The 12,500-nt window shown below is 48.2% G+C and overlaps 1 protein-coding gene across 1 annotated transcript in view; it reads right to left on the bottom strand.

The window, feature by feature from the left end:
* LOC123768412 (PR domain zinc finger protein 15-like) overlaps positions 1-12,500 on the bottom strand; it is a 509,712-nt gene that overhangs the window by 172,616 nt on the left and 324,596 nt on the right. The gene's annotated exons all lie outside the window — the stretch shown is intronic.

The following is a 12,500-nucleotide window of genomic DNA, read 5'->3' on the forward strand; positions in this document are numbered from 1 at the left end:
TGCATCCAGGGTTCCTGCCCGCCATCTGAGGAGCTGGAGGAACTCGACAACCTATGACAACCATCTTTGTAACCCATATGTAACTCCTTTTTTGTAACAAAGTTCAAATAAAGTAAATATATATGTGTACATATATGTATATATATATGTATATATATATATGTCGTACCTAATAGCCAGAACGCACTTCTCAGCCTACTATTCAAGGCCCGATTTGCCTAATACGCCAAGTTTTCATGAATTAATGTTTTTTCGTCTACCTAACCTACCTAACCTAACCTACCCTAGCTTTTTTTGGCTACCTAACCTAACCTTACCTATAAATATAGGTTAGGTTAGGTTAGGTAGGGTTGGTTAGGTTCGGTCATATATCTACGTTAATTTTAACTCCAATAAAAAAAAATTGACCTCATACATAGAGAAAAGGGTTGCTTTATCATTTCATAAGAAAAAAATTATAGTATATATATTAATTCAGGAAAACTTGGCTTATTAGGCAAATCGGGCCTTGAATAGTAGGCTGAGAAGTGAGTTCTGGCTACTAGGTACGACATATATATATATATATATATATATATATATATATATATATATATATATATATATATATATATATATATATATATGTATGTATGTGTGTGTGTATGTGTGTGTGTTACTCTGAGGAAGGGGTGGGAGGGATAATTTGTAGAGGGCTACTAAGGGAGGGTTGGCCAGGGAGAGTAAGAGGAGGAGGGGAATATGAGGAAGTGGAGATGATGCCACTTAAGCCCCCCCTCCTCCTCCTCCTCCTTCCCCAACCTTCTCATTCACTACAGAATAGGGGAGGGTAATGGCTGAGCCGCCCCCCCCCATCCCCTCCCCGGGGTTACGGCAACAGACTAGGACACCCTGGGGAGAGGAATAGCCGACAAGACCAAGGCAGCAATTGAACTCATAAACAACTTTGAGAAGCAATGGAAAATTAGCACCAACAAAAGTTCCAGATAATACACATTGCGAAAAGAAACCCGGACTCCATCATCCTTGACAACCAGCCGATCCAATATGCGGAGGTAGGCAGAATACTGGGACTTATGATAAATAGAACAGGGATACAAATTCATGTAAGGGACCGACTAAACAAAGCCAAAGCAGCATTAGGAAAACTGAGAAGATTCCGAAGCCTCAGTACTAACATTCAGATCCACCTATATAAGGCTCTAGTTCAGCCGCATCTAGAATATCCCCCAGTACCACTACACATCATAAAGAAAACTAACATGCAGAAACTGCAAGCAGTGCAAAATAAGGCGCTAAGGAGAGCAGCAAAACACCGTCCACCATATGATCAGACAATCCAGGAGCTCCATGAACTCCTGAACATACAGCCACTGAACATCAGACTGCAGCACCAAGCCATCAGGGTATGGAACACCATCGAAATGTTAGAGGACCCAATGTTTGAAAGATTACTCCAAGATGAGACGCCCCGCTCCCACAGCTGGTGGCCCAAGAGCCTCGATTCTCTGGATGAAAACCCCGCCCCACAGTATATACTCCCCAGATGAGATATATATGTGTATATATGAACAGTTCATATATGTGTATGTATGAACAACTCGATAAATAATATGTATGACAACTCGATAAATAATAATAATAAAATAAGTTGACCAGACCACACACTAGAAATTGAAGGGACGACGACGTTTCGGTCCGTCCTGGACCATTCTCAAGTCGATTGTGATAATTCTCAAGTCAATAATAAAATAAAGAGCCTTAAACAGAACAACATGTGTGGAAGCATCGGAGTGTGTATATATGAATGCTACACAGTATTCATCTATAGACATCCATATATGGTGAAACACATGTGAAGAACCTCTCACACACACAGCTCCCTGACAAGAGGGAGCCAGCTTAGCTTAGCTGCCAACACCCACACATGGTGTCAGCAAGGCGGACAGCCCGCCTGCTATCATACCTCTCACTGTATTTCCCACTTCTATACTTCCCTTCACCCTTGCCTCTCCTTCCTCTTTACTCCCCCCCCCCCCCCCCAAAAAAAAGGCCGGCCAGCGGGGTGGAGGGGGAGTGGCCGGGTCGGCGGGGAAGGACAGGGATCAACCCGACAATAACGCCATCTTTTAGCCTTATTAAACTGTCAGTGTGATACCGACGCGACCCGCTAACACGGAGGGGGGAAGGGGAGGGGGAAGGGAGGGGAGGAAGGTGGGGGAGGAAAGTATATAGCGAGGAGGAGGAGGAGTACTCACCTAGTTGTACTTGCAGAGGGAGAGGACAAGGGGGCGCTAAGGTTTGGCTCTTTGGTCCCGCCTCTCACCTTGCCTATGAGTGACTACGGTGACGTGAGGTCTATACAGGTGTTCAAGCCCCCGACGTGGGGTCTCGTAGCCTGGTGGATAGCGCGCAGGACTCGTAATTCTGTGGCGCGGGTTCGATTCCCGCACGAGGCAGAAACAAATGGGCAAAGTTTCTTTCACCTTGAATGCCCCTGTTACCTAGCAGTAAATAGGTACCTGGGTGTTAGTCAGCTGTCACGGGCTGCTTCCTGGGGGTGGAGGCCTGGTCGAGGACCGGGCCGCGGGGACACTAAAGCCCCGAAATCATCTCAAGATAACCTCAAGATAACGTGGCAAGCACCAGGGTAGGTGTGAGCACTGTGTAGTGTGTGATCTTGATGTGGGTGGAGGTGGCTCTCACGACCTCTCTCTCACCCTGACCCACTTGCTGACTACCGGCACAGCTATTGGGAGTGTTCCTTAACAGTTCTTAAATCCACGTTTCCAGTTTCCGCCACTTATCCGCCTCCTAAGTATCTTCAAGGTGATGATCATGTCCCCCATCTGTTTCTTCTGTAGGGCTGCGAAGTTCCCATTAATTACCTTCACAGATTAGGTTCCTTTATTTCTATCACAAGTGTTGCTGTCAATGTCTACACTTGGAGGACGGCCCGGGCACTGGTTATCTTGAGGTTATCTTGAGATGATGTCGGGGCTTAGCGTTCCTGCGGCCCGGTCCTCGACCAGGCCTCCTTTTTTGTTACATATCTCCAGGAAGCAGCCCGTAGCAGCTGTCTAACTCCCAGGTACCTATTTACTGCTGGGTGAACAGGAGAATCAGGGTGAAAGAAACTCTGCCCATTTGTTTCCGCCTCCGTCGGGGATCGAACCTGGAACCTTAAGACTACGAATCCCGAACGCTATCCACTCAGCCGTCAGGCCCACTGGTTGCGAGAGATATGGCATCTTGCAGAACAATCCTTCCACAACATTGCTGCGCTTCAGCATTGTCAATGACTTTCCTAAATACAAATTTACAGGTGTAAATTCTGCTGATGATGTAAAGTCTACGAGAAAAGAGAAGATGTGTTCACTACAGAGCCATGGCAGAGGACTTGAGCCACGAGAATGACCTCATCACTACCTTCTCCAGCTTAATCCTGGCAAGTGTTGTTGTTGTTGTTGTTGAGTTAGGGGCGACGATGATCGTGGGATGGGATGCGCCCCGGCGTACCCGGTAAGGGTGAATCGCGAAGCCCGGAAAGGTGAAACGCCAAGCCAAATCGCGAAACGAGTGACGCCAATCACTAGAAGCTAATGCACCATACGGCAAATAGACGCACAGTCGGGCAGATGATTGGGGAGTCCCGGGAGTCCCTCAGGGTGACAAGCACCGGCCCCGCCCCACACAGGTCCACAGACATACAACAAGGCGAGGCTCGGTCCTAGGCTAAGGTTACTGAGCTATGAAGAGAGACTGAAAGAACTGGCCCTCGCAGCACTTGAGAACACGACTGAGGGCACACCAGGAGCCCACTACAACTGAGGGCACACCAGGGGCACACCAGGAGCCCACCAAGACCCGCCAACCCCCGACACCTCTCGGCCAAGCCGGCCCCTGAACACCGTCACCCCGCCGGGAGAACCAGCCAGAACACGTCAAAAAAAAACCTCTATCGACAATCCCGTGACCCAAGGCGATATGCGCGCCAGGCGTCGTGATATGCGCGCCAGGCGTCGTGATATGCGCGCCAGGCGTCGTGATATGCGCGCCAGGCGTCGTGATATGCGCGCCAGGCGTCGTGATATGCGCGCCAGGCGTCGTACAATCGGACCGTTGAAAAGGGATGCCAAACGGCAGTAGCAAAGCCAAAACGCGAAAACAAGACTTGATCCGGCGGCTCCCAGGTGGAGGAGATGTCCAGACGTCCGCTCGGCTTCAAGGTTGAACCAGGAGTCCCTGGTAAGTGGTGGGATAATGATGGGAACGGAAAACGGAAGAACAATAGAAACAGAAAACGATTTGAACAGAAAACGGGAGGACGAGAACAGAAAACAGGAGGGAAGTCCATAACTACATGCGAAATATCCAGGAAAATAGACTAGGTTGATGAGTCTATATTAATTGTCGGAGACATTAATTAACAAGAGGACACATGAGAAAATGACGATGCACGAGATAAGCAGGAGGCAGGAACGGCAGGGGGGGTGGAGGGAGGCTTTATTCACGGCTTCAAATGACGATACGACCCAAGGATTCTACACCCCATAATCCAGCCGGTTAAACGTCGAGAGACATGGCCTAGGAGCTGAAGCTTAATCCCCATAAGCACTCCTAGGTAAGCACACAGACACACACAACCAATACCACTGCCACCACCACCAATACCTCTGCCACCAACACCCCCCCCCCCTACCACCACCATTACCACCACCTCCACCACCATTACCACCACCTGTAGTAAATAATAATAACACCTGTAGAAAGATCTTTCGGTCACCGTTAGGAGCAAATGGAAATTAAGCAAATTGGAAGATTGGACGAGCAATTTAGAATGTGCGACCTGCATGTGATTATGGGTAATTGGGCAGACCTGCCTCTTCGTCATGGTAACGTTGTCACCAGGGGGGGAGGGGAGACACACTGTAAGGAACACAAGAAAACAAACACACACTAGTGGTGGCAGAGTTAGGGGGACATGATCACCACATTCAAGATTCTGAAGGGAATTGATAGGGTAGATAAAGACAGGTTATTTAACACAAGGGGCACACGTACAAGGGGACACAGGTGGAAACTGAGTGCCAGAGCTCAACCCCCCGCAAGCACAACTAGGTGAATATAACTAGGTAAATACACACACACACCATATGCACACACTACACCCTCCATTACACAAGTTGAATAACTAACCACACACACTGGTGGTGACCTTAGCCACAGTAAAGGTCCAAGCTGGAAATGAGGACGACTTGAATACATCTAACCTTTGTGGCCAGATGCATTCACTAACTGACAGACGGCCGTACTTCGAATTCGGTCTCGAAGGTCAACTTTTACGCTGTGTCCCCACACAGGTATGAGGACCGTCTCCGACACGCTGACCAGACGCAGCTCCGCCTGACATTACACTCTACTAAAATGGATTTTGTGATTTAATCTCAATCTTGAGTGAGCATCCTCCATAGTTCATCCCTTCCTCAGCCTCTGGTCGCCCGCGTAAGGGTGGGGGTGTGGGGTGGGGGGAGAAGAGGGGGGGTTGGTCAGCGGCGGCATTAGCTAGCATTTGGTCATTGTTTATAAAGCGATCACTAAATTAATTGTAGTTTATTAAGCTCAAAGCTTTCTTAGATAAATACTTCATTCATCTTCGCGTCAGTGACACGCACATCTTAAAACGCCGCATCAGGGATGTGTAAACACAGCAGCCCATCACAGCAACAACACAGCAGCCCACCACAACAACAACACAGCATCCCACCACAACAACAACACAGCCCACCACAACAACAACACAGCATCCCACCACAACAACACAGCAGCCCACCACAACAACAACACAGCATCCCACCACAACAACACAGCAGTCCATCACCACAACAACAACACAGCCCACCACAACAACAACACAGCCCACCACAACAACAACACAGCCCACCACAACAACAACACAGCATCCCACCACAACAACAACACAGCCCACCACAACAACAACACAGCATCCCACCACAACAACACAGCAGCCCACCACAACAACAACACAGCATCCCACCACAACAACAACACAGCATCCCACCACAACAACAACACAGCCCACCACAACAACAACACAGCATCCCACCACAACAACACAGCAGCCCACCACAACAACAACACAGCCCACCACAACAACAACACAGCATCCCACAACAACAACACAGCATCCCACCACAACAACACAGCATCCCACCACAACAACAACACAGCCCACCACAACAACAACACAGCATCCCACCACAACAACACAGCAGCCCACCACAACAACAACACAGCATCCCACCACAACAACACAGCAGCCCACCACAACAACAACACAGCATCCCACCACAACAACACAGCATCCCACCACAACAACACAGCATCCCACCACAACAACAACACAGCCCACCACAACAACAACACAGCATCCCACCACAACAACACAGCAGCCCACCACAACAACAACACAGCATCCCACCACAACAACACAGCAGCCCACCACAACAACAACACAGCATCCCACCACAACAACAACACAGCCCACCACAACAACAACACAGCCCACCACAACAACAACACAGCATCCCACCACAACAACAACACAGCCCACCACAACAACACAACAGCCCACCACAACAACAACACAGCATCCCACCACAACAACAACACAACAGCCCACCACAACAACAACACAGCCCACCACAACAACAACACAGCCCACCACAACAACAACACAGCCCACCACAACAACAACACAACAGCCCACCACAACAACAGAGGGCCATCGGGTTCAAAACATACAACTCAAATACTGATTTATTTCTATGTAAATAATTCAATATTTCACATATAGTTCACTTGACCGTGCTCGAAGCTATGACTCGAAGCCTAAGTCGTGCACCTCCTGTAGCTTCAACTCTTCCCAAATCACCGTGACCAAAACACCTTACTTAACTTTACTTAAATCTATAACATAAACACACAAAAAATAACATTAGGTCACTGGAAGGTAGCCGAGTCACGGGAGACATGATCACATCATTCAAAATTATCATGTGAAAAAGACAGTAGACAAAGTCAAAGTTTATGGACTGTGCAGAAAAAGAACTCTGTGCCAAACGAACCAGAGAGACAGTCAGTTAAAGAACGTGGCAGGATAGTGAACACATGGAATGTGATAGTGAGCAGATGGAACGCTCTATTAAGTGCTTGAGGAAAATGCCATTAAAACCTTCAACTGTCGAAATGACCGGTCAGAAAATCTCGTTTGTGCCAGATAGAATGTTGCTTGTGAGGTTGGTCTGAAACTCGACCCCTGCATGAACAACTTGGTGAGAACATTTAGGAGAACAACAACTTGGTGAGAACATTTAGGAGAACAACAACTTGGTGAGAACATTTAGGAGAGAACACACACACTCGTGAGGTAGAGAGTTAAGTGCTATCGTTAAATTCTCTGTCACTAGAAGTTAAGTATTCTGTCAGTCACTTCGGCATAATTCTGGGCCGTGAATGTGAGTCCACTTGCCTGACACTGCTTATCTGTGTCTCAAGGGTAGTAGACTCTAGCTCTAGGGCCCGGCCTCCCGGCTATAGCTCTTGGTTTATGTGACACTTGTCGACGACCTAATATGATCCTCCATACTTGTTGCTCGAACTTGTGAATGGAGGAGGCTTTCGGGACTTCCGGAGGAGCGCTGGACCGACTCGTTTGGGCTTCTTGTTCTCGTCTGTGTCCCCTCATGCTGCCTTCCCTTCGTTCTGCCTCCCCTTATGTTATGTAAACAATAATTACATGGCAATATGGCGGCCGTTGAAGACTCCGGAGGGAGTCGGACAAGAGGCAACAGCCACCCCCATGGCACCATGACCTTCCCTTCTCTCTGGAGGGATGAAAGAGGGGCAGAGGGAGGGGTTCATGCCCCCCTCCTCCCTTAACCTCCCCTCCCACTCCTCTTCCCTTCCCTTCCCTTCCCTTCCCTTCCCTTCCCTTCCCTTCCCTTCCCTTCCCTTCCCTTCCCTTCCCGTCTCCTGCCCTGGCCTGTACGGGTCCAGCACCACAACTTGTGACGCCAAGGACTCTTCGGCACCCTGCGGCTTCGCTCCTTCACCACCTCCTGCAAACTTCCCCTCACAAAACAGTCTTCTTGCATTCTTGGTCCCTTGCAACCCTGTCCTCCCTCTCTCTCTCTATCCTTCTCCTAACATACTCACCACAATCGATACCTCCACATATCTCACTCATAAGCACATCATCCTCACGTCAATCATAGGTACCTCCTTTCTTCTCTCTCTCTCTCGCGCGCGCACATTGAGTTAGCCATCCAACGATTAGAAAAGCGGGGTGCAAGAGCTAGAGCTTGATTCTGCAGGCACAAATATGTGAGTACACACACACATAGAAATAGGAATATGGAAGGCGGCTAATGTGGTCCCAATATTCAAAAAGGGTGACAGACAAGAGGCACTGAACTACAGGCCAGTGTCCTTAACTTGTATACCATGCAAGGTGATGGAGAAGATCGTGAGAAAAAACCTGGTAACACATCTGGAGAGAAGAGACTTCGTGACAACCCATCAACATGGGTTCAGGGAGGGTAAATCTTGCCTTACAGGCTTGATAGAATTCTACGATCAGGTGACATACATTAAGCAAGAAAGAGAAAGATGGGCAGACTGCATATTTTTGACTGTCGGAAAGCCTTTAACACAGTACCCCATAAAAGGCTGATGCATAAGCTGGAAAAACAGGCAGGAGTAACTGGTAGGGCGCTCCAGTGAACGAGGGAGTACCTAAGCAATAACAAGCAGAGAGTTACAGTGAGAGGTGAGACCTCAGACTGGCGTGAAGTCACCAGTGGAGTTCATAGGTGACTCCACTGGTGTACTCGGACCTATCCTGTTTCTGATAAACGTAAATGATCTCCCAGAGGGTATTGACCCATTTTTCTCAATGTTTGCTGACGACGCCAAAATTATGAGAAGGATTAAGACAGAGGAGGACAGTTTGAAGCTTCAAGAAGACCTGGACAAGCTGCAGGAATGGTCGAACAAATGGTTGTTAGAGTTTAACCCAAGCAAATGTAATGTAATGAAGATAGGTGTAGGGAGCACGAGACCAGATACAAGGTATCATTTGGGAGATAAAATACTTCAAGGGTCAGAGAGAGAGAGAGAGAGACCTGGAGGTTGACTTCACGCCAGACCTGTCCCCTGAAGCCCATATCAAGAGGATAACATCAGCAGCATACGCCAGGTTGGCCAACATAAGAAAGGCCTTTAGAAACCTATGTAAGGAATCTTTCAAAACTTTGTATACCACATATGTCAGACCAATCCTGGAGTATGCGGCTCCAGCACGGAGTCCATATCTAGTCAAGCATAAGACTAAACTGGAAAAGGTTCAAAGGTTTGCCACCAGAATAGTACCCGAACTGAGGGGTATGAGCTACGAGGAGAAACTACGGGAATTAAACCTCACGTCACTGGGAGACAGAAGAGTTAGAGGGGACATGATCACCACATACAAGATTCTCAGAGGAATTGATAGGGTAGATAAAGACAGGCTATTTACCACAAGGGGCACACGCACTAGGAGACACAGGTGGAAATTGAGTGCCCAAATGAGCCATAGAGACGTTAGAAGGCATTTTGTCAGTGTCAGAGTAGTAGACAAATGGAATGCATTAGGAAGTGATGTGGTGGAGGCTGACTCCATACACAGTTTCAAGTGTAGATATGACAGAGTCCCAGTATAGGCTCAGGGACCTATACATTAGTTGACTGACAGTTGAGAGGCGGAACCAAAGAGCCAAAGCTCAAACCCCGCAAGCACAAATAGGTGAAAACAAATAGGTGAGCACACACACCACGACATTATTAACCACACACTAATTCCATGCCAATCTCCACAGTCTGAACTCTGGGAGGATTTTTTCCAGTAATTCCCCTGCTCATTACAAAGCTGGCACTCCATCTGGGAGTGATCGGCTTACTCCTGGCCCTCCCGCCTTCACTCCCTCCTCCAGCGGGGTCTTATGGACACATAGCTGCTCCAGATCCCTTTATATCTGATGAGGAAATTTTCCTAGGCCGGGGATCAGTGAGCCCACCAGGACGATTTGGGAAGCGCTTATGTTAATGAGGATGAAAGGGGGAAGGGTGGATAGGTAGGGATGGAGAGGGGTAGGGATGGAGAGGGGAGGGATGGAGAGGGGTAGGGATGGAGAGGGGAGGGATGGAGAGGGGAGGGATGGAGAGGGGAGGGAACTACAAGGAAGAGGACAAGAGAGGTGTTGTGTCGTGATGAAACACAACAATGTGTCATCACAGAACAGGCAACTTCCGGAAACTCGAAAAACTGTCAACAGGAGAAAAAGTAAAGGAGAGAGAGAGAGAGAGAGAGAGAGAGAGAGAGAGAGAGAGAGAGAGAGAGAGAGAGAGAGAGAGAGAGAGAGAGAGAGAGAGAGAGAGAGAGAGAGAGAGAGAGAGAGAGAGAGAGAGAGAGAGAGAGAGAGAGAGAGAGAGAGAGAGAGAGAGAGAGAGAGAGAGAGAGAGAGAGAGAGAGAGAGACAGAGACAGACAGAGAGAGAGACAGAGAGAAAGAACAAATGTGAACACTTAACCTACGGACCAATACCCTAGTGCCGAACACCTAGACCACTACTGACCAAGTGATGTCAACGCGACGCCTGGAGAGCAGCAAGTGTGTTCATCAGAGGATCTCTTAATGTTACTGACCAAGAGACCGACACGCATCACAAACCTGATCAAGTTTCTCGTGAAAAATGTCAAGATCTGACAGCAGAGGGAGAAGACTGTGCCTGGAAGAACACCAGGGTTGAGTACATTGGCATACGCCTGTAAGTGTATGTAGGCAGACCCCTGTGAGTGTATGTCGGCAGACCCCTGTCAGTGTATGTAGACAGACCCCTGTGAGTGTATACAGGAATACCCCTGTCAGTGTATACAGGAATAGCCCTGTGAGTGTATACAGGAATACCCCCTGTGAGTGTATACAGGAATTGCCCTGTGAGTGTATATAGGAATACCCCCTGTGAGTGTATACAGGAATACCCCCTGTGAGTGTATACAGGAATACCCCCTGTGAGTGTATACAGGAATAGCCCTGTGAGTGTATACAGGAATAGCCCTGTGAGTGTATATAGGAATACCCCCTGTGAGTGTATACAGGAATAGCCCTGTGAGTGTATACAGGAATACCCCCTGTGAGTGTATACAGGAATACCCCCTGTGAGTGTATACAGGAATACCCCCTGTGAGTGTATACAGGAATACCCCCTGTGAGTGTATACAGGAATACCCCCTGTGAGTGTATACAGGAATAGCCCTGTGAGTGTATACAGGAATACCCCCTGTGAGTGTATACAGGAATAGCCCTGTGAGTGTATACAGGAATACCCCCTGTGAGTGTATACAGGAATACCCCCTGTGAGTGTATACAGGAATACCCCCTGTGAGTGTATACAGGAATAGCCCTGTGAGTGTATATAGGAATATCCCCTGTGAGTGTATACAGGAATACCCCCTGTCAGTGTATACAGGAATAGCCCTGTGAGTGTATACAGGAATACCCCCTGTCAGTGTATACAGGAATAGCCTCTGTGAGTGTATACAGGAATACCCCCTGTCAGTGTATACAGGAATAGCCCTGTGAGTGTATACAGGAATATCCCCTGTGAGTGTATACAGGAATATCCCCTGTGAGTGTATACAGGAATATCCCCTGTGAGTGTATACAGGAATACCCCCTGTGAGTGTATACAGGAATACCCCCTGTCAGTGTATACAGGAATACCCCCTGTGAGTGTATACAGGAATACCCCCTGTGAGTGTATACAGGAATACCCCCTGTCAGTGTATACAGGAATATCCCCTGTGAGTGTATACAGGAATATCCCCTGTGAGTGTATACAGGAATATCCCCTGTGAGTGTATACAGGAATACCCCCTGTGAGTGTATACAGGAATACCCCCTGTCAGTGTATACAGGAATATCCCCTGTGAGTGTATACAGGAATACCCCCTGTCAGTGTATACAGGAATACCCCCTGTGAGTGTATACAGGAATACCCCCTGTGAGTGTATACAGGAATACCCCCTGTCAGTGTATACAGGAATACCCCCTGTGAGTGTATACAGGAATACCCCCTGTGAGTGTATACAGGAATACCCCCTGTCAGTGTATACAGGAATACCCCCTGTGAGTGTATACAGGAATAGCCCTGTGAGTGTATACAGGAATACCCCCTGTGAGTGTATACAGGAATACCCCCTGTCAGTGTATACAGGAATACCCCCTGTCAGTGTATACAGGAATACCCCCTGTGAGTGTATACAGGAATACCCCCTGTCAGTGTATACAGGAATACCCCCTGTCAGTGTATACAGGAATACCCCCTGTCAGTGTATACAGGAATACCCCCTGTGAGTGTATACAGGAATACCCCCTGTCA

This window comes from Procambarus clarkii, chromosome 35 (assembly GCF_040958095.1).
Source record: "Procambarus clarkii isolate CNS0578487 chromosome 35, FALCON_Pclarkii_2.0, whole genome shotgun sequence".
NCBI lineage: Eukaryota > Metazoa > Arthropoda > Malacostraca > Decapoda > Cambaridae > Procambarus > Procambarus clarkii.